The sequence below is a fragment of the Micropterus salmoides genome, unplaced genomic scaffold (genome assembly GCF_014851395.1).
Source record: "Micropterus salmoides isolate LMB-PRFRI ecotype aquatic unplaced genomic scaffold, ASM1485139v1 Ms_hic_scaffold_2, whole genome shotgun sequence".
Taxonomy (NCBI): Eukaryota; Metazoa; Chordata; class Actinopteri; order Centrarchiformes; family Centrarchidae; genus Micropterus; species Micropterus salmoides.
In genome coordinates this window covers 6,972,782-6,992,768 of record NW_024041150.1, presented here as the reverse complement: position 1 = coordinate 6,992,768, position 19,987 = coordinate 6,972,782, and the positions used below count along the sequence as shown (strand labels likewise).

At 41.0% G+C, this 19,987-nt stretch overlaps 1 pseudogene; it reads left to right on the top strand.

Moving 5' to 3' along the window:
• The window catches only part of LOC119911421, a 51,719-nt pseudogene extending 41,951 nt beyond the window's left edge, over positions 1-9,768 (top strand).
• The last annotated feature ends 10,219 nt before the right edge of the window (positions 9,769-19,987 follow it).

The following is a 19,987-nucleotide window of genomic DNA, read 5'->3' as shown; positions in this document are numbered from 1 at the left end:
TAGTAGTAGTATAGTTTACTCACACAGGCCCTATGTCTCTAAAGGCACCATTTTGATCAAAAATTATTTAAAGAATTTTGAGAATCTAAAAATATGTGCACGTTAAAGTAAGAAATTTCAGTAGGTTGTAAACAAAACAGGAAGTTAATGTCACATCTCCACATAATTCTGTCTGAACAACACCTGTTACTTCCTGTTCCACACTGAGGCTCTGCACAGAAGTTGGCATCAATTGGCCACTAAGTAACGCTTTTGTTGTAAAGTTGTGAAAAATGGTCAAATTAACTGTTCTTGAACTGCATGTTTTCCTCTCTGAGCTGATGAACCCTGTGATGGAAAACTCCAAAACAGCTGATCAGAGTCAGTTCAATTAACTGAGTCAGTTCTCTTTGAGTTCAGCTGGTGTGGTGAATAAAAACGTCATTATCAAAGGAGCTTTGATTCTATGTTTCACCATGGCAACAGGTCAATAAAAGGCGGGGCCTCCATTTTAATCCTGTGGCTGTAGGGCAAGACACGTTTCTTTGTACAGCACATTTCAACAACAAGGTGATTCAAACTGCAATACAGGGAAATATGAAACAAGAATGAAATAAATTAAATAGTTAAATAAAAAAGGACATAAAACAGCAGAGTTAAAGTTACAGTGCAGAGAAAGATATTAATCAAACTTCTTAAATTAGACTGAATAAAAGGCAGCAGCAGAAAGTCTTCAGCCTGGATTTAAAAGAACTGAGATTTTCAGCAGACCTGATCTCAGACGACTTGAGAGGTATAGATGGTTCTTTATGTAGCAGAAGATCAGCAGCGTATTTTGACCCTAATCTGTTCAGTGTTTTATAAACCAACGGCAGGATTTTAAAATCAGCTCTCTGACAGGAAGTCAGTGTAAAGACCTCAGAACTGGACTGATGTGATCCACTTTGTTGGTCTTAGTGAGGACTCGAACAGCAGCGTTCTGAATCAGCTGTCAGATCAACAAAGAAATATTAGTGCATGTATTTGCAAAATCTGCACATTTATCTTCAAAAGAAACAGCCTGAGTCGGAGCGGTGAAAGGTTTCCAGAAGTGAACGCAAAATTTTATTCATCATTTACTAAACTTCCATGTTCTGAGGGAGGATCAAGTGGTGGAATCTGTGGATTTGGCTGTAGCCTACATTACATTTGAAATATATTCTATATATATATACATCTTTAATCTGATGGGTACAAAACACAGGGGCCTGCAAGTGAAGATGAAAAATATAAAGATTGAAAAACTGTATGGACACAGAGACACGACTGTAAGCTCCCAATCTGGCCCAGCAGTGATGTGTTTGCTGATCTGCACTTGAAAAGATGATGAGGTTAAATTACAGCAGCAGCATTCTTCATTTCAGCTACAGACAAGGACAAAACTGTTGGTACCTTTTGTTAAAGAAAGAAAAACCCAAAATGGGCCCTGAAATAACTTGAAACTGACTAAATTAATAATAAATAAAAATGTACTGAAATGTAACTGATGAAATTCAGACGTTGCTTTTGAGTTGTGGTTCAACAGAATCATTTTTAAAAAACAAACTAATGAAACTAGTCTGGACAAAAAAGATGGAACCCTGAACATATTATTTTGTTGCACAACCTTCAAAGGTCGCCACTGCAATCAGTTGATTTCTGTAACTCTCAGTGAAACTTCTTCAGGTATTTTGGCCCACTGTTACTGATCTGTGTTGACATGAATAGGTGTATGAATGTTGTGCTGACATTTGGATGATGTCTGTAGAAGGCTGACATTATGATGATCCACAATAACACAATGACAAAGTCCCTCTACTCATTTCTGGGAAAAGCTCATTGATTAGGACATAGTAATGTTGAGCTTCACATTTAAAACCTGAACACATCTGATTGGATTAGAAATGGATTTTTATCTCCATCATTTATTCTTTATTCAGATTGAGGGGCTGCAGTTTGTCAAAGATCAGCTGTGCTTCTCTGGCCTCAGCTCTGAAGTCCAACCCCTCCCATCTGAGAGAGCTGGACCTGAGTAAAAACAAGCTGAAGGATTCAGGCGTGAAGCTGCTGTATGATCTGAAGGAGAGTCCACACTGCAGACTGAAGACTCTGAGGTCAGTAGAGGGTTGGAGTCAGTCCATGATGGTTTCAGCAGTATTGTACTAAACACAGTTAGTATCAAAGCAGAGATCCAGTATTTCCTGTAAACCTCCAACCTCCTCAGTGGCTGCTTTCTTCAGTGAAGCTGTGAGAGGAGAATGGTGACAGGCTTCAGGATTGGGGGGGGGGGGGGGGGGGGGGGGGGGGCGAGAGAGAGAACGAGAGAGAGAGAGAGAACGAACAGGCAGTGATCATGTGTTTGAGTTGATGTGAAGACGACTGTTGTGTTCATGTCTCCAGGAAATAAAGCTGGATTCTGACAGCATCACAAGATGTATAGAGACAGTGGTCAATCAATCAATCAGTCAATCATTTATTTATATAGCACTTTACAGCAACCAACAGGTGTCCAAAGTGCATTAAATAAAAAGCCTAGAAAACAGTAAGCCAGATAAGGTTACCTAAAATCATCAGAAGAAGAGGGAAGTTATTGCACCACTACTGCGTATTAAAAGCCATAAATAAATAAGTTTTGATTTAAAATGAACATCCGTTATAGTACGAATGTCAGGGGGGAACTTGTTCCAGAGCTTTGGGCCAAGCAACAGTGAAGGCCCGATCGCCCTACTGTTTGTACCTAAAGCCTGTTGATCTGAAAACCACAACAGCTGATTTTGCCCACCCAAGGTTAAAAGCTCTGACAAATACTCCGGGGCTAGGCCATTTAAGGCTTTGAAAACAAATAATAAAATCTTGAAATAGTCTCTAAAACGCACCGGAAGCCATATATATATATATATATATATATATACACACACACACACACACACACACACACACACACACACACACACATATATACACACACACACACACACACATATATACACACACACACACACATATATACACACACACACACACATATATACACACACACACACACATATATACACACACACACACACATATATACACACACACACACACACACATATATACACACACACACACACATATATATACACACACACACACAATTTAATATAAAATTAGTAAAATACAATAAAATAAAAGGGATAAAATAAAGTCAAATAAGATCGGGAAAAGCTCTCCTATAAAAGTAGTTTTAAGAAGGGACTTAAAAGAGTTCACTGACTCAGCGACCTGATTTCCTCGGGCAGGCTGTTCCAGAGCCTCGGGGCCCTGACAGCAAACGCTCTGTCCCCTTTAGTTTTCAGTCGAGACTCTGGAACAGACAACAGACCTCTGCCCGAGGATCTCAAGGTACGTGCTGGTGCGTATGGGACTAAAAGGTCAGAAATATAACAAGGCGAGAGGCCATGAAGAGCTTTAAAAGTGATCAATAGAATTAAAGTCAATTCTAAAACATACTGGGAGCCAGTGTAATGAAGCTAAAATAGGAGTAATGTGGTCATATTTCTTTGTTCTGGTTAAAAGCCTGGCAGCTGAGTTCTGGACAGTCTGGAGTCGATCAATAGATTTTTGGGTTAAACAGGTGAAAAGGCTGTTGCAATAATCCAGGCGTGATAGATGAAGACGTGTAAAATGGTCTCGGTGTCCTTAAAAGTTAACATAGATCGAATTTTTGCTATATTTCTAAGTTGATAAAAACATGATTGAACAAGCTTTGTGGTGTGCTGCTCGAAATTTAAATTACTATCAAACCAAACACCAAGGTTCTTTGTCACAGGCTTAATGTGATTTACTAGGGAACCAGCAGATGGCAGTATTTGATTTGCCATCTGCTGAGACCCAATGACCAGGATTTCTGTTTTGTCTGAGTTCAGCTGAAGGAAATTATTTGACATCCATTTTTTAACTTCACAAAGGCAGTTGTTAAGTGAACTCAGCATTCCAGGGTCTGTGGATCTGACGGGCAAGTATATTTGTGTGTCATCAGCATAAATATGAAAAGAAATGCCATGTTTATGAATAATATGTCCAAGGGGAAGCAGATACAAGGAAAACAAAATGGGTCCTAAGACCGACCCCTGAGGCACACCATATTTAACTGGACAGAATGAAGAGACATAGTTGTTTACAGACACGCAAAACTTCCTATTTGACAGGTAGGATGAAAACCATTCTAGGGCAGTACCAGAGATCCCCACCCAGTGCCTCAGTCTGTCTAACATGATGTTGTGATCAATGGTGTCAAAAGCAGCGCTAAGGTCCAGGAGTACCAGGACTGAGCACATGCCTTCATCAGCAGACATTAAAAGGTCATTGGTGACTTTAAGCAGGGCAGTCTCAGTGCTGTGGTACTTCCTAAAACCAGACTGAAACTTTTCAAATATTTTGTTATTTTCCAGCACAGTGAGCAGCTGTTTGGACACAATTCTTTCTAGAATCTTTGCAATAAAAGGCAGTTTTGAAATTGGTCTAAAATTATGTGGGAGGGAGGGATCTAAACCAGGTTTCTTTAAAAGTGGGTTCACGCAAGCCGTTTTGAAATAATCAGGGACACAACCAGTAGATAGGGAGCTGTTGAAAACAGAGATCAAATGGGGCCCAACAGAATCTATTACTTTCAGTAAAAACTTTGTAGGTATTATATCAAGTGGGCCGGAGGACACTCTCATTTGTGATACTGTTTTTAAAAGCTCAGACAAGTCGATGGGATAAAACTGGTTAAAACTCTGTTGTTGCTGGTGAGGAACCTCTGAGTAAGAGGCCGCGGGGGTAATAGAGGCTCTGATTGACACCACCTTATTGGTAAAATAAGATAAAAACAATTCACAGTCATCATTACTTCCAGCTGAGGCACAAGGAGGGGTTGGGTTTACCAGCTGATCCACAGTCTTAAACAGAAACCTGGGATTGTGTTTATGTGTAGTAATGAGTTCAGAAAAATAGTGTGTTCTCGCATCCTTAACCATTTATTGTAGTTAATTAATAAATCCTTCAGACTGAGGTAATGGACTTGGAGACTGGATTTTTTCCATCTGCGCTCTGCTTTCCTGCATTCCCTTTTGAGGCTGCGAATGCTGTCATTTATCCAGGGTTGCTTACTAGCTTTAGACGTAGGCCTAACCTTTAGAGGAGCAGTAATATTTAGTGACGACAAGCAGATATGATTGAAGTGATCGACCAGATTGTTGGTGTTGGAATCAGACAGGTGTTGGCTTTGGCTCTGAAAGAATGCGCAAAACTTTGAAACACTTTGTTCATTAAAGAAGCGAGAACACACGGAGCTTGGTGAGGCGGCATGAGCAACAGGCGAATCGCAGCTAAAAACAATACATCTGTGGTCAGATATGGTCATGTCCACTAATTCCACAGAGGAAATGCTGACACCCAGGGTAAAAACCAAGTCCAGTGTATGACCACGGTTATGTGTTTGCCCTTTGACATGTTGTTTGAAGTTAAAAGAAGTGGCCATATTTAAAAAGTCAGTTGCATTAACATTGTTGGGGTCATCAACATGAATATTAAAATCGCCACAAAGAACAATTCTGTCATAATTTAAAACCAGAGTAGATAAAAATTCAGGAAGTTCTGATAAAAATCCTCCAGGCGGTTTTGGGGGGCGATAAATTATAACAAATATGATAGGTTGCAGCCCTCCAACTTTAAGAGTGTTAAATTCATCACAGCGTACTTGATGACATTTTAAATTTTCCCTATACACGCTCACTAGCCCACCACCACGACCACTGACCCTCGGTTGACTAAAGCAATCATATTGGGGCGGACACAGTTCAGCTAGCTGGCTATAGTCATTCATTTGCAACCAGGATTCAGTTAAAAACATAAAATCTAGATTTGCAGACAAGATAAAATCATTTAAGATAAAAGTCTTACTTGAAAGTGATCTCACATTGAAGAGAGACATTTTAAATGAGTTTGTTCTGGGTGCTGGAGTTGGTGCAGTTGTCCTAATCCTTAAGAGATTACTAATATTTCTGTGTGGGATGTGCACATTTCGGTTTACTGGTCTATGCGTGATGATGACAGGAATAGAAGTCTGTGGAACAGCGCTGGGAGCAGACGGCTTTACATGCCAGCAGGTGGAGACAGTTGTTTGTGGCAGTGAGATCTGTTCAGTGAGCGTTGGTATATATAAACACACACACACACACACACATATATACACACACACACACACACACACACACATATATACACACACACACACACACACACACATATATATATATATACATATATATATATATACACATATACACATACATACATACATATATATATACATACATACAGTGGGTACGGAAAGTATTCAGACCCCTTTAAATTTTTCACTCTTTGTTTCATTGCAGCCATTTTCCAAGAATCAAAAAAGTTCATTTTATTTCTCAGTAATGTACACTCAGCACCCCATCTTGACAGAAAAAAACAGAAATGTAGAAATTTTTGCAAATTTATTAAAAAAGAAAAACTGAAATATCACATGGTCATAAGTATTCAGACCCTTTGCCGTGACACTCATATTTAACTCAGGTGCTGTCTATTTCTTCTGATCATCCTTGAGATGGTTCTACACCTTCATTTGAGTCCAGCTGTGTTTGATTATACTGATTGGACTTGATTAGGAAAGCCACACACCTGTCTATATAAGACCTTACAGCTCACAGTGCATGTCAGAGCAAATGAGAATCATGAGGTCAAAGGAACTGCCTGAAGAGCTCAGAGACAGAATTGTACAAAGATCTGGCCAAGGTTACAAAAAAATTTCTGCTGCACTTAAGGTTCCTAAGAGCACAGTGGCCTCCAAAATCCTCAAATGGAAGACGTTTGGGACGACCAGAACCCTTCCTAGAGCTGGCCGTCCGGCCAAACTGAGCTATCGGGGGAGAAGAGCCTTGGTGAGAGAGGTAAAGAAGAACCCAAAGGTCACTGTGGCTGAGCTCCAGAGATGCAGTCGGGAGATGGGAGAAAGTTGTAGTAAGTCAACCATCACTGCAGCAATCCACCAGTCGGGGCTTTATGGCAGAGTGGCCCGACGGAAGCCTCTCCTGAGTGCAAGACACATGAAAGCCCGCATGGAGTTTGCTAAAAAAACACCTGAAGGACTCCAAGATGGTGATAAATAAGATCCTCTGGTCTGATGAGACCAAGATAGAACTTTTTGGCCTTAATTCTAAGCGGTATGTGTGGAGAACACCAGGCACTGCTCATCACCTGTCCAATACAGTCTCAACAGTGAAGCATGGTGGTGGCAGCATCATGCTGTGGGGGTGTTTTTCAGCTGCAGGGACAGGACGACTGGTTGCAATCGAGGGAAAGATGAATGCGGCCAAGTACAGGGATATCCTGGACGAAAACCTTTTCCAGAGTGCTCTGGACCTCAGACTGGGCCGAAGGTTTACCTTCCAACAAGACAATGACCCTAAGCACACCGCTAAAATAACGAAGGAGTGGCTTCACAACAACTCCGTGGCTGTTCTTGAATGGCCCAGCCAGAGCCCTGACTTAAACCCAACTGAGCATCTCTGGAGAGACCTGAAAATGGCTGTCCACCAACGTTTACCATCCAACCTGACAGAACTGGAGAGGATCTGCAAGGAGGAATGGCAGAGGATACCCAAATCCAGATGTGAAAAACTTGTTGCATCTTTCCCAAAACGACTCATGGCTGTATTAGATCAAAAGGGTGCTTCTACTAAATACTGAGCAAAGGGTCTGAATACTTATGACCATGTGATATTTCAGTTTTTCTTTTTTAATAAATTTGCAAAAATTTCTACATTTCTGTATTTTTCTGTCAAGATGGGGTGCTGAGTGTACATTACTGAGAAATAAAATGAACTTTTTGGATTTTTGGAAAAGCGGCTGGTTTTTAACAGCAGTAAATCCATCATTACAGTGAGCAGTGAATATCTCTCTGTCTCTGCAGTCATGATGCATTCAGGGACTCTCAGCACTTTATTTCCACTGAGAGCTGAAAGGAAGCTGGCTACGCTACACAGCCGCTCCGCTTCTGCTCTGAACAGGACTGAAGTCCCTGCTGGTCTTTATACTGGATGTGCTGCATCACTGACTGACAGCTGATGAAGGGAGTCTCTGTAAACTCTGATTTATGACTTCTGCTGTCTGTCTTCTTCTCTCATCAGATGGAAGTGATCTCTGTCAGAGTGTGAGGGATCAGAAAGGTGGAGGTGTTGAGAGAGGATCAGCTGTGTCCTGATGATCCAGAGAGGTTGAAGCAGCAGCATCAGCTTGTGTGTGGAGAGGCTCTGACTGGGCCATGTTACTGGGAGGTAGAGTGGAGAGGAGAGCTTCATCCAGCAGTGACTGACAGAGGAATCCCAACAGTGCTGCAGTCTGAACTGCTCTGAGATCAGCTCCACTGTCACACGCAAAGTCAAGTCCACCATCATCCCTGTGTGTTCCTCTGGATGTGACAGAGGATCATCAGTGGATCTGGACTGCTCTGCTGCTGCTCTGTCCTTCTACACAGTCTCTGCAGACACACTGAGACTCCTCCACTCCTTCTGCTCCACACTCAGACACCTCCTCCACTTGGACCTGGACTTTTATTCAGATTTTCTGAACCCAGAGTGCCTCTGCAGATTAGTTCTGTTTCTGCACATTAAGGCTTCTTCTGTTCAGCTTTCTGTTGCAGCTCCATCTTGTGGATTGATGGAGAATCAGTTAATTTCCACATTATATTCCTGATTCATTTTGGAGGTTGATATGAAAAAGCAGCATCCAGTCTGCATGCATAAAGTTCCCTCTCTGAAGTTCTGCTTCTTACCACCAACACCAGACTTTTCTCTCAGTTTAACAGATAATAGTTTGTAACACAGAAACAAGAAGATAAAACCTGTGGAAAGTTTGGATTTAACGGAAGCTTCACTGAGGTCTACAAACTGAGACACCATCCTGACTCCAAACTAAAGTCCCATTGTTATTAGTGCAGGATTATATATCTGTTAGCTTTTTAAAATACTCTGGTTTTCTAGTTTATCCCAACAGATTGTGTTGTTGCAGAAACCTGAACTGCAAAGTCTGGTGATAATTATCTGTGGGTTTGTCACTGTGAACGACCTCTTTCACCTCATCATTTGATCCGTTAACAGAAAAATATTGATTAGCATCACTTTTAGTTACTGAAAGATTGGTGAAAGGTCAGTGCTGTCTGAAACCCTGGACACACACTGAACACCAGAACATTTCAATAAATTGTCAGTTAATAGTTTTATTATAGAGTTATACAAATTAATTTTAAAGAAAATATTTTGACATCAATTTAGTCCAATATACAAGTCAACTATAAAATTGTGTCATTAGTGATTAAGATATGTACAGTATCTCACAAAATTGAGCACACCCCTCACATTTTTGTAAATATTTGAATATCTTTCATGTGACAACACCGAAGAAATGACACTTTGCTCCAGTGTAAAGTAGTGAGTGTACAGCTTGTATAACAGTGTAAATTTGCTGTCCCCTCAAAAGAACACGTCACACAGCCATTAATGTCTAAACTGCTGGCAACCAAAGTGATATGTATACTGTATATTTGTTCTGTTTTCTCAGATCGTCAGTTTGTATAATTGCAGAAAAAACAAATGCTGATATTCAAATCCCATCTTCCTCCTCATGTGATGTAAATCTCCACAGTCCAGCTTCTATAAATAGAAATGTCCTGCATGTTGCTGTGAATGAAGCCCAGTTGTTGTATCACTTCTCTGGATTTCCAGACTTATTTGTGACTGATGAAGATTCAAGTGTTTCTCATTTGCAGCAGCTGCCAGACTCAGCGGAGGCTTTAGAATTCCTCTGTGCAGCCTTAGAAAGCAGCAGAGTCCATGAAGGAATCAACGTGTGATCTCAGTGACTTTGAGCTGAGAGCCTGCTGATCTCCTGATGTTCATAAATCAGTCACAGTGGAAGATGAAGTTCTGCTCATCACCATCAATATCAGCTGTTTCTCCTGTTATAACAGATCAATATTTACTCGTGAGGAACAGAAAGATAAAACCTGAACAAAGTCTGGATTCAATCACTGCTTCACTGGAGTTTCCCAGCTGACTACAAACAGCTGGCGTCTTCATGAGACTCTGAGCAGAAGACAAAAGGCGGGAAGCAGTCCGAGTCGAGAAATACTCCGACTATCATGGGAGCAGGTTGTGCTGTATTTTCACCAGAGCAGGATGCACATGTTTCAGGACTGGGCCCCAGAAGTTGCCCACCAGGTTTACGGTACAGGCTGCTCCCTACTGCAAAGCTACAGGTGACCTCCGAGGTGAGCCAAAAGTCTTTGTCAGGCCTGAGGACGCAGAGGCTTTCTTGACCACACAATTGCTCCACTGTTGAAAGCCACGATAAATTATGTGAATATTAGAATTAAACATTGCAGATGAATAACTTGTGGTGTGATGAACATTATTGACCGATTGCTTATTTCATTTTTACATGGCTGGAAGGACAGATGGACCGTACAGATTTTCATAATGATTTAGTGAATGCTATTTCGGCTTTGAAGCCACTCAGAGTCTGAATTTGAGCATGGATTCTGTTTTTTGTTCTACTCTTTGATGTTGATTATGTAGGCTAGCAAGTATGGCGTCCTCACCTGTGGGTAATTGTAGTTATCAATAAGTGCATTATCGGCTTATGTTGGGCAAGCTACTTGGAAAATGTAGTGACACACACATAGTTTATAATGAACTAGCGTCATTCCACAGTAGCAAAAAAAAGACTAAAAACCTGCTCCAAACAGTGTGGGCGAGAGCTAAATCAGACACACAGAAACTACTTCCTGCCATATCATTGCAGCTAAATGTATTCCTTCATGCAACAAACGGAGTGTCAGTCTGTGTGGCGAGGCAGGTTGGTGGACCCAAATGCAGGACACGTAGGTTGACTGGTACAGTTCAACAGGTTTATTAATAAACAAAAGGCGAGCACAGAGAGAGAGATTAACAGAGTCCAAAAAACAAGGTGATCCAAACAGAAAATAACCCAGAAGGCAGCGACACGACAAGCAGGGCAGACAACATGAGACAGAGCGTATGCACATGACAATGACCAGAAACACCAGACATTTATACACAGGGACTAACGAGCAGGGCGGGAGCAACACAGGTGACCGGGATCAGGGTTAACGAGGCAGAGAGACAGAAGGAGAAAACAGAGAGACTGGAGGCAGATTACTGGAGGTGAACAGACATAACACAAATACTGAAAACTAAAAATATCAAGAAGTAACAGATCAGAATAATAAAAATAACAAACTAATCGAGACACAAGCAGACAGAATACAAATACACTAATAACAAGGAACACAGACTGAAGCAAAGATAAAACAAAACTCAGACATGTGCAACACAACACAGAAGTACACAGACCAGGAGTAAAGACTAAAGACAGGAACTAAGGTACAGGACTAAGAACTAAGACACCAAACTTGGAACTAGGATACGAGACAAGACAGATGAGAAGTAACTTAAAGATGCGGATGAATGAAATAATGAAGGCTACACAGAGACTAAAGCAAAATGATCCAAATCAGATTAATTAATGAAACTGGCGGAGAACATAAATGACACCTAACAAACAGACAGAGCCCAAGCATGATGGTAGAGATCAAACACATGGAGGGACAGGAACAGAAATACCACACAGAACCTGCAGAAGACTGGATACGAGAGCACAGACAAGACAGGACTGAAACCCAGACACAGAGAACCCAAAATCAAAACACAGAGAAGGCATGGCCAAAATAATATAACCCAGACCAGCTCAGGACAGGATCGTGACACGGAGAACCATTGTTGTTTGTATAAAGTAACTTAATTACCACATTATTAATTAATTATATTTTTTATTGTTTATATGTGAATTTGAACTCTGGCAACCTAAACATTCATGGCAATGGGCGAGAGAGAGAGAGAGCGAGAGAAATCTCATGGAAACAGTTTTCTGCCACTACATATCAAAGTTTCCTCCTCACTAGAGGAAGAGGTGGCCAGGCTGGACCCTGATCCTTCTCACAGGAGGTGTTACAATAAGTATCACAGCAGAAAGTAAACTCAACGTGTCTTTATTCCCCTGCAGCAAAGTCGCAGACATCAGCCCAAGGATCGGTACGCGATGTCACTTACTGATCCCTCAGAAATGCTTGGGAAAATGTAGGCTGTGTGGAAGCTACCGGTCAATAAGAGCTTTGTTACTGAAAAGCTATTTGATTCAGAAAACAGCGACGCTACCACCAAGCTACTGAGAAATGTACTTAAACTAGTAACGGCATTACTTGTAGCGACGCTACTGCCCAACACTGCAAAGCTGTTTAATCTGTAATGATTAAAAAATAAATCATGTTTTATAAACTGATGTATGTATGACTTGTGTGTAAAATATGTAAAAGTAACTAGTAAATACAGCTTTTAGACACATGTAGTGAAGTACATGTTTCATTCTGAAATGTAGTATTTGAGTAAAAGTATAAAGTATTAGAAATATTGAAAGTGCAGTACTTGTCACGCTCTGCCGGTTGGCCATCCTTTGTGTTTACTTTTGAGTTTGGTATCTGCCTTGGTATGTTGAGTTTTGGGTTCTGTCCTGTCTTGTGTCCAGTATCTGTTATATAGTCTGCTTGTCATGTCTAGTCTCTCTGTTTTCCTCTGCTCTCTCTCTCTGCCTCGTTAGTCTCATGTCTGTCACCTGTGTTGCTCCCGCCCTGCTCGTTAGTCCCTGTGTATATATACCTGGTGTTTCTGTCTTGTCCTTGTCCGGTCATTGTTCATGTTACCCCCCAGTCTGGCATGTGTGTACTCTCTGCCTGCCTGTAACCAGCCCTGCTTGTCTCGTCTCGTCTCCCTGTACTTTTGGATTTCTGTTATTCAGCCACTCACCTGTAAGTGTGCTCGCTTTTGTTTGTTTATTAAAACCCTTCATTGAACTATACCTGCTCCGCTCTGTGTCCTGCGTTTGGGTTCTCCAACCTGCCTCCACACCACGATCGTGACAGTACTCAAGTAGATGTATTTGGTTACTTACATTAAATTGGACTACATATGAAAGTGGTCCAAATGAAGATCAGATTCCAGGTGACTTGGCCTGTTCACACTTGTGGATTTGGGTTCCTTTGTCTGAATGGAGGCTGAATTTCACTTCCCAACATGAAACTCTAAATGTTGTATCAAAGACAAAGGAATTAAATTCAAGTGGAGAAATAATTAACATTTTATGTAGTTATTTACGTTGGGAGAAAATGTTATAATTTAACATTATTCTGGAATCAGTCTGTAAAATATTCACTATGTACATGTTTAAAAAAGATGAAATGCACAATACTGTGATGGACTGGCGACCTGTCCAGGGTGGACCCCGCCTTTTGCCCGATGCCAGTTGGGATTGGCTCCAGCCCCCCGCGACCCTGTACGCAGGATAAGCGGTTGATGATGGATTGATGGATGGAAATGCACAATATGAGCTCTCAAAGGTGTTAAAATCCCAAAACTCCAGACTAAACACAAAAGCCGTGACCTTAGTGTCCTCAGTGATCGCTGTCCCTGAAAACACTGAAAGTTTCCTTCATGTACAAATTTAGTGGTAATTTTTGCCATTTCTGTGTCTTCTCATATTATTTCTGAAACAGTAAAAGCACTCGGAGTTTTGCTGCACTGAAAAGTGACCCAAACCCTAAAGCACACAAGAGATTCAATGTTTTATTTCTCCCCCAAATACCTGGATAGCTGGTGTTTAATGTCTGTGTCATTATATGTCATGTCCATGTCACAGGTTTGAACCCAGTGTGACGACCCATGGTGTCCTCTTGGGGTTTGTGTTACTAACCTGTAGCTCTGTTTGCGCTGCAGGTGGCTGATTGGTGTGATCTGGAACACCTGTGGTGCCCAGTGTGTTACTGAAGTCCTGCCTGCAGTCTGAACTCTCTCTGCTCTTTCCCACAGCTGCACCATGTGTTGCTTTGGTTCTGAGTTACCTTTGTGTTTGTGCTAAGCAGGTTCCCCATCACCTTCACTCATGCATCTCACACACCTCTGACTACGTATAGTTAATATTTTAATTTGATTTACTTGGGTTAATAAAATATTCTTGGTTAATGGTTTCCCTTCTGTTGTGGCAGAAGGGAAATCACCCTTTTGTAATTTTCACAATTAAAATAAAGTTTTTTCAAATCAGACAGTGTTAAGGCTTTCACAGCAGTAAGAGGTGCAAAAAACGGAGATTCTGAGAAATATCACGGCAAATCCGCGTATTAAGAGAAGAAGAAAACACTAAACAAACAAGCATTGACACCAACGCAGATGTCAAATTGGTTGAAAGTTTTCTTAACTTAAGATGCTGCATAGAACACATTAAGTAAGAGGAATGCAATAACCTTATGACATAGCCTACTTAGTTTATTCAACTATTTATATCAGTATTTGCTTGATGATGCTGTTTGACCAACAATAGTGTGTTGATTAATTACAAATATATATTGACATTTAGGCTTCCTCTCCTCCACTCTGCAGGGCGGGAGCCTGCAGGACTTAAAAATAAGCCAAAAACATAAAATAAAAAGTGTGCAACGTGTTTCAGCGTCGTCAAGGTAACGTGATAAAGTGGCGAAGTGCTGTCCCGTTCCTGTTTACAGCATTTTGAGCCCTTGCAGCCTCTTGCACTCAATCACTTTCCAAGAGACGTCAGTAAAGCCTGTGAGGGTTCAGGGCTCAGGGGGGGACAATAATCGATTTTTAGACATTTGTTAATCGATTCATAATCTTCCACGTCTGCATCGTGATGCATCTAAGAATCGATTATTTCGCCCACCCATACTGTGTGTTACTTCTTCTGTTCTCAGTCTTGTTGAAACTCCTGAACAGTTTCTCCTGCTTCTTGTGTTCTGAGCTCAGTCAGTGTTACTGGTTTCCTCTCAGACTGACTTCAGACCAGAAGATGGAAGAGGAGGACAGAGCAGAGTCTGCAGGATCCATCTGTCTGTCTCTGAAGAGTGACCGGTCCCACCTTAAACCTCCAGACTTCAGTAATGAACCTGGACCCTCAGACACAAAGTAAGAGACAGTTTTTACTGTAAACTGACCTGATGGAAGATGATGCATTGAGGATGAAGACAAAATGTTCTGCTAACAGATTTATATTCCTGATGCAGAACTATTAGTGCAGATTCTGTTTCAAACTAAGAGCAAAACACCTGAGAACCTCCAGTTCAGAATTTACACTTCAAGAAACTCTTCATATCTTTTCCCTCATGTTGACGTTGCTGTAAAGATTTAGACATATTTAAAATATATATATTGTTGAGTTTGTATTAATACCAAACTCCAGGCAGATCACTCAGTGTTTAATAAGACGGTCAGACAGGAAAAGCTGTTAATGAATGTTTCTGAAAGCAGGAGAGTTAAAATAAAAGGATCTAAAGGAACAATGGTTTTCATCACAGACTGAAAGCCAGTGGTGTGGTCTAGTATATCGTAGTGTTTTGTAGTGAGTATACTGTGTATTTTTCCCTCCCAGCCTCATGATCACCTTTCCCAGTGCTGCTACACTCACTAAAACATACAGCATGCATGTACATGTGATAGAGAGCATTCTGAAGGAGTGCTTAGGCTGTGTGTTATCAACACTGCAAAGACTTTCACAGCCAATGATGAGAGATTATTGTGCGCGCAGTTCAGCAGTAAAGCGCTGGTCGGGCGCTTGTCACGGTCACAGAGCAGATCCAAACATTTACAACACTAAGGCTTTATTGTTCTACTAATCCAACAGAAATCTAGTGAGCGCACACCATGGCACTTGTGACTGTGTTGGAAAGCAGCCTGTGTTGTCATTAAAAGCGTCTTTAGTCTCCGCAGAGCAAATGAGGACTACACACTATAAGATCTGTCAGATGATCACTGCATTGACTGAGATATATTAAAAGTGTCCTGTTGTTGACTTTGGACATCAGCCTGTTTCTTTTCTTTAATACACATCGGTTACTATTTGTTTTATAGCGATGTCCGACGGTGACAGGCAGCAAAAGTGATATTTTAAAGTGATCTTATAGACACCTTCATTGAGGTTTAAAAAGGAAAATAATTGTAGAAACATTACTAACAACTAAATTACAGATAATCTGCTTCTTGGAGACAGTTGATGAGCTAAAAAGATGCCACATGCACATTTAGAGTTTACCTCAGTCAGTCACATCTGCCTGTGTGTTGATTCAGCATTGATAATATTAAAAGTTGACAGGAGAAACATATCTGAAAGCAACCCAGAATGCCTGAGAGCTGCTCTGCATTATATTCTGTTACGGTTTTAGATTTTAAATAGTTTTATTATTCCTTTATTAAACCAGAAAAACTCTTTTTCCAAGAGTGTCCTGTCCAAGGCAGGCAGTAGTACAATTGCACATTTAAGATGGAAATAAATAATCAGTTACAAGGTCATAAAATATCAAAATGTTCTTAAATATTAACACACATTCAAACACCTGAATTTTGTGTGTCCCTTTAGATAAATATCTTGTACTATAAATTGTTGCAGAAAAGGCAGAAATTGGTGCAGAAAAACACCAGAATGCAGGAAATTAAGTGTGACTTGAAGATATTTTAGTAGTATTTAAAGAAATATTCTTTGATGAAAATAACCAGTTGGGGGTCCTCCCCCAGTAGATTTTTAGCATTAAACATTTACTTTCCTGCATTCTGGAGACATTTTCTGCACCAATTTATAGTGGAAATGTCTAATGTTTAGTGTTAATCACCATCTAACTCAGCCAGTTAAGAGCTACATTTAGCCTTAGATGTTATATGAATCTGGTTTTATCAGCTGGCAATTTTAAATGCACATTTAAGAGTGCAAGTTGCAACTATGATTAACAATAATGGAAAGCTGAAGCTTATCAGTAGCAGTAATAACAATGTACATAGGCCTATGAGCAGTTCTATCACCAAAACTCATTCATTACAGATTATTAGCACTGAGGACACCAAAAGCGGTCCACATCCTCTCAAGCACACACATCTTCCAAAAAACATTGTCAAACTTAGGTTATGTAGCCTGCTGTATCAGCTTAAATGCATGAGCAAGCATCCAGAAACTGCTACTTCAATTACTGTATACACACACACACACACACACACACACACACACACACACACACACATCCCGCATTCATTGATCCACCACATTAATTTTAGTTAACTAGTTCTAGATTGAATTCAATAGACCAACAATGGTGTAGTGACTATGTCCTATATTTAGCCGCTACTGGTTGCTAATTGATCTATTGTTTCTAACGTGTACCGTGCTCCTCTTCTTCAATTATTAGTCAGTAGCGCTTTAAATAAACGAAACGGCGACGAGTCTTAACGCGCACAGTTCAAAGCGATTGCAACCAATGCATTGGATTTACGCAATGGCCATTATTCAAATTTAATCAGCGCTGAACATACCCCTAGATGCAGTAGCTGTGTCTCAATTCAGGGACCGCATCCTTCGAAGGCTGCATTTGAAGACCGAACGCGTCACGGTCGATGCGACTACGCTGTCCCATTTCGAAGGCTCCTTCAAATGCGGCCTTCTTTTCCTCCCTTTGGAGGATCCAACAGCTGGATCCTTCGCAGCCCCAGGTATCCCGACATTAATTGCGCGCCGGTTGATTGTCCCAGTGTAAATAATGGCGTCTGCTGTGGCTGTGGAGTTGAGCCCCCCGGATTTTACCTATAAATGTAAGTACTGGATTTCAACTCACTTCAAAAGCCAACTACACATGTGTAAAAATAACAAGAGGCATAAAAGCGCAATGTGTCGCAAAGTTTTGTGGAACAAGTTAACGTGAGTTAAGTGATTCACTGGCGAGCTAACGTTACCTGAGGTTATTGATGTGCTAACATTAACGTTAAGTTAAACTCGGCTGGGCAAGTTACAACCTAAAAATAAAGCCTTTAACGTCTTCACTTAAAATCGAAGAGGTTCAGAGTCAGACCTGCGTCTTACCAAGATTGTTGCGATATTATACATCACTTATACTTAATATTATGTACATGAAAATAACGTTACCACGTAACGTTAGACTAATTTAACGTTAGACGGGTTGTGAACCCTGCTTGGTTTTCAGACAGTTAACTTTAGTAACGGTTACAAAACCTTGGGATATAGTACACGGTTAATGTAACTAGGTTATTTTGCGATTTATGCTGCTTACTGTTTGGTGATGTGAAGCAAAAAACTTACTTGAACATGTCGTTTTGTTTTAGGGAGCAAGGAGCAAACTGCCCTGTTCATTAAACTGAGGGGGGAGAGCGACCACCTCTTCAGTTTTCTGCCAACATTGCTTGGAGGTAGTTAAAGTATCAACAGCCTTTTTGTAATATCTGCATTTAATCATCGTGTACTTAAAGTTACAGTTAAATGAGCCCCCATCCTATTCAGAGCCTTTAACAATAAGACAACCAGTACATGGGGCAGCCCTTTGTTGTGTCTTCACACAATTACCATGTACCGCAATTTCCCCAAAGTGGGACAAATAAAGGTTTTTCTTATCTTATCTTTCTTATTTCTTTTGTTTCTCTGTGATTAGGACAGTTTTGGAGAAAATGGGCCTGTGGGGGAAGGTGACTTTCCTCCAAGCGAAAAAAAAGTGGGACAATTTAAAAAAACAAAAACAAAGTATGTGTGTATGATTTGAAATTGATATATTCTGTATACATTTTTGCATAAATCGTTCACTGTGCAGCATAAAGGGAACTACAAACTGCATTCATCTTACAACCCTGTTTTAATATAATACATACATTTACCTTGTACGTTGTATATTAATTTCATTAATTTTAGTCATGCACATTAAAAAACACAGTTGCTGAAATTTGTTTTTCTGCTGTTTTATTACCATGATGATTTCCTGTGCCTTAGGATTGCAGGTGTCCGGGGTCAGGAGAGGGTGTAGGGGGGAAGCCCACTGCTGCAACTTGGCCCTGGTTTGTCCTCATGGATGAGGTGTTGGGACAGAGGCATTCCACCACCCACCTGTCTAATTGCCTCTATCCCTGAAGACACCAGGGCCAAGTGCTGCAGTGGGTGACCAGGAGGAGGAAGAGGAGGAGGAGGAGGAGGAGGAGGAGGAGGAGGAGAGCCAGCCGAGAAAGAGAAAGAGGGACAGAGAGGATGAGCTGCTTCAGCTACTGAAGGAAGACATGAGGTTACAGAGAGAGGATGGACAGGCTGTTCTCTTACTAGAGAGACTGGCCGAAAAATAAATAAATCCTTAAATAATAATATATATAATATATTAATCAATTCAAATAAAATAAATGTTAAATGATTTTATTTTCTGTGGTCTTTATAACTAACAGTATTTACAGCATATTTAGCCGTCGATTGCTCCAGCTGCTGTAAAAAAGGCTCTGTGTCTTGCCAGCCCTGCAAACCCACGGGATATCGGTTGTAACTCAACCTGGGTCTTCGGGTGGATGACCTTGTGGCGAATGGCCACCACCTCCTCAGTGACTCTGTGGACGATGCGGTGGACAGTGGATCGAGGGTTGCAAACACGCTGGAGACCACCCTGTACGATGCCCCACTTACCAGCCAGAAGAGAAACACCAGGGTCTCAATCGTGGCACCCCATCCGTGTCTCCGTTCCTGGTTTAGGAGGACCAGTAGCACTCCCAGGGCCTCCCTGCTTGATTGGCATGTATAAAGGAAAGGTGTGCGGGACCTGCGTTTGGTCCAAATCTTTAGAACAGACTCCATATTTACAGATTTGTCCTGTAATATTTCCAAAGTAGCTGAAATCTTTGAGAACAGGACGGTTTGACTCCCAGGGTTGGAGCGATGCTTGCGAGGCCTCCTTCTCTCTCAGCTCTCAGTCATAGCAGGAAAGTCGAGCTCAAACTGTTCAGGTTGCCTTGTATCGTGGCAGTTCCATGTTTGAACAGGTTTA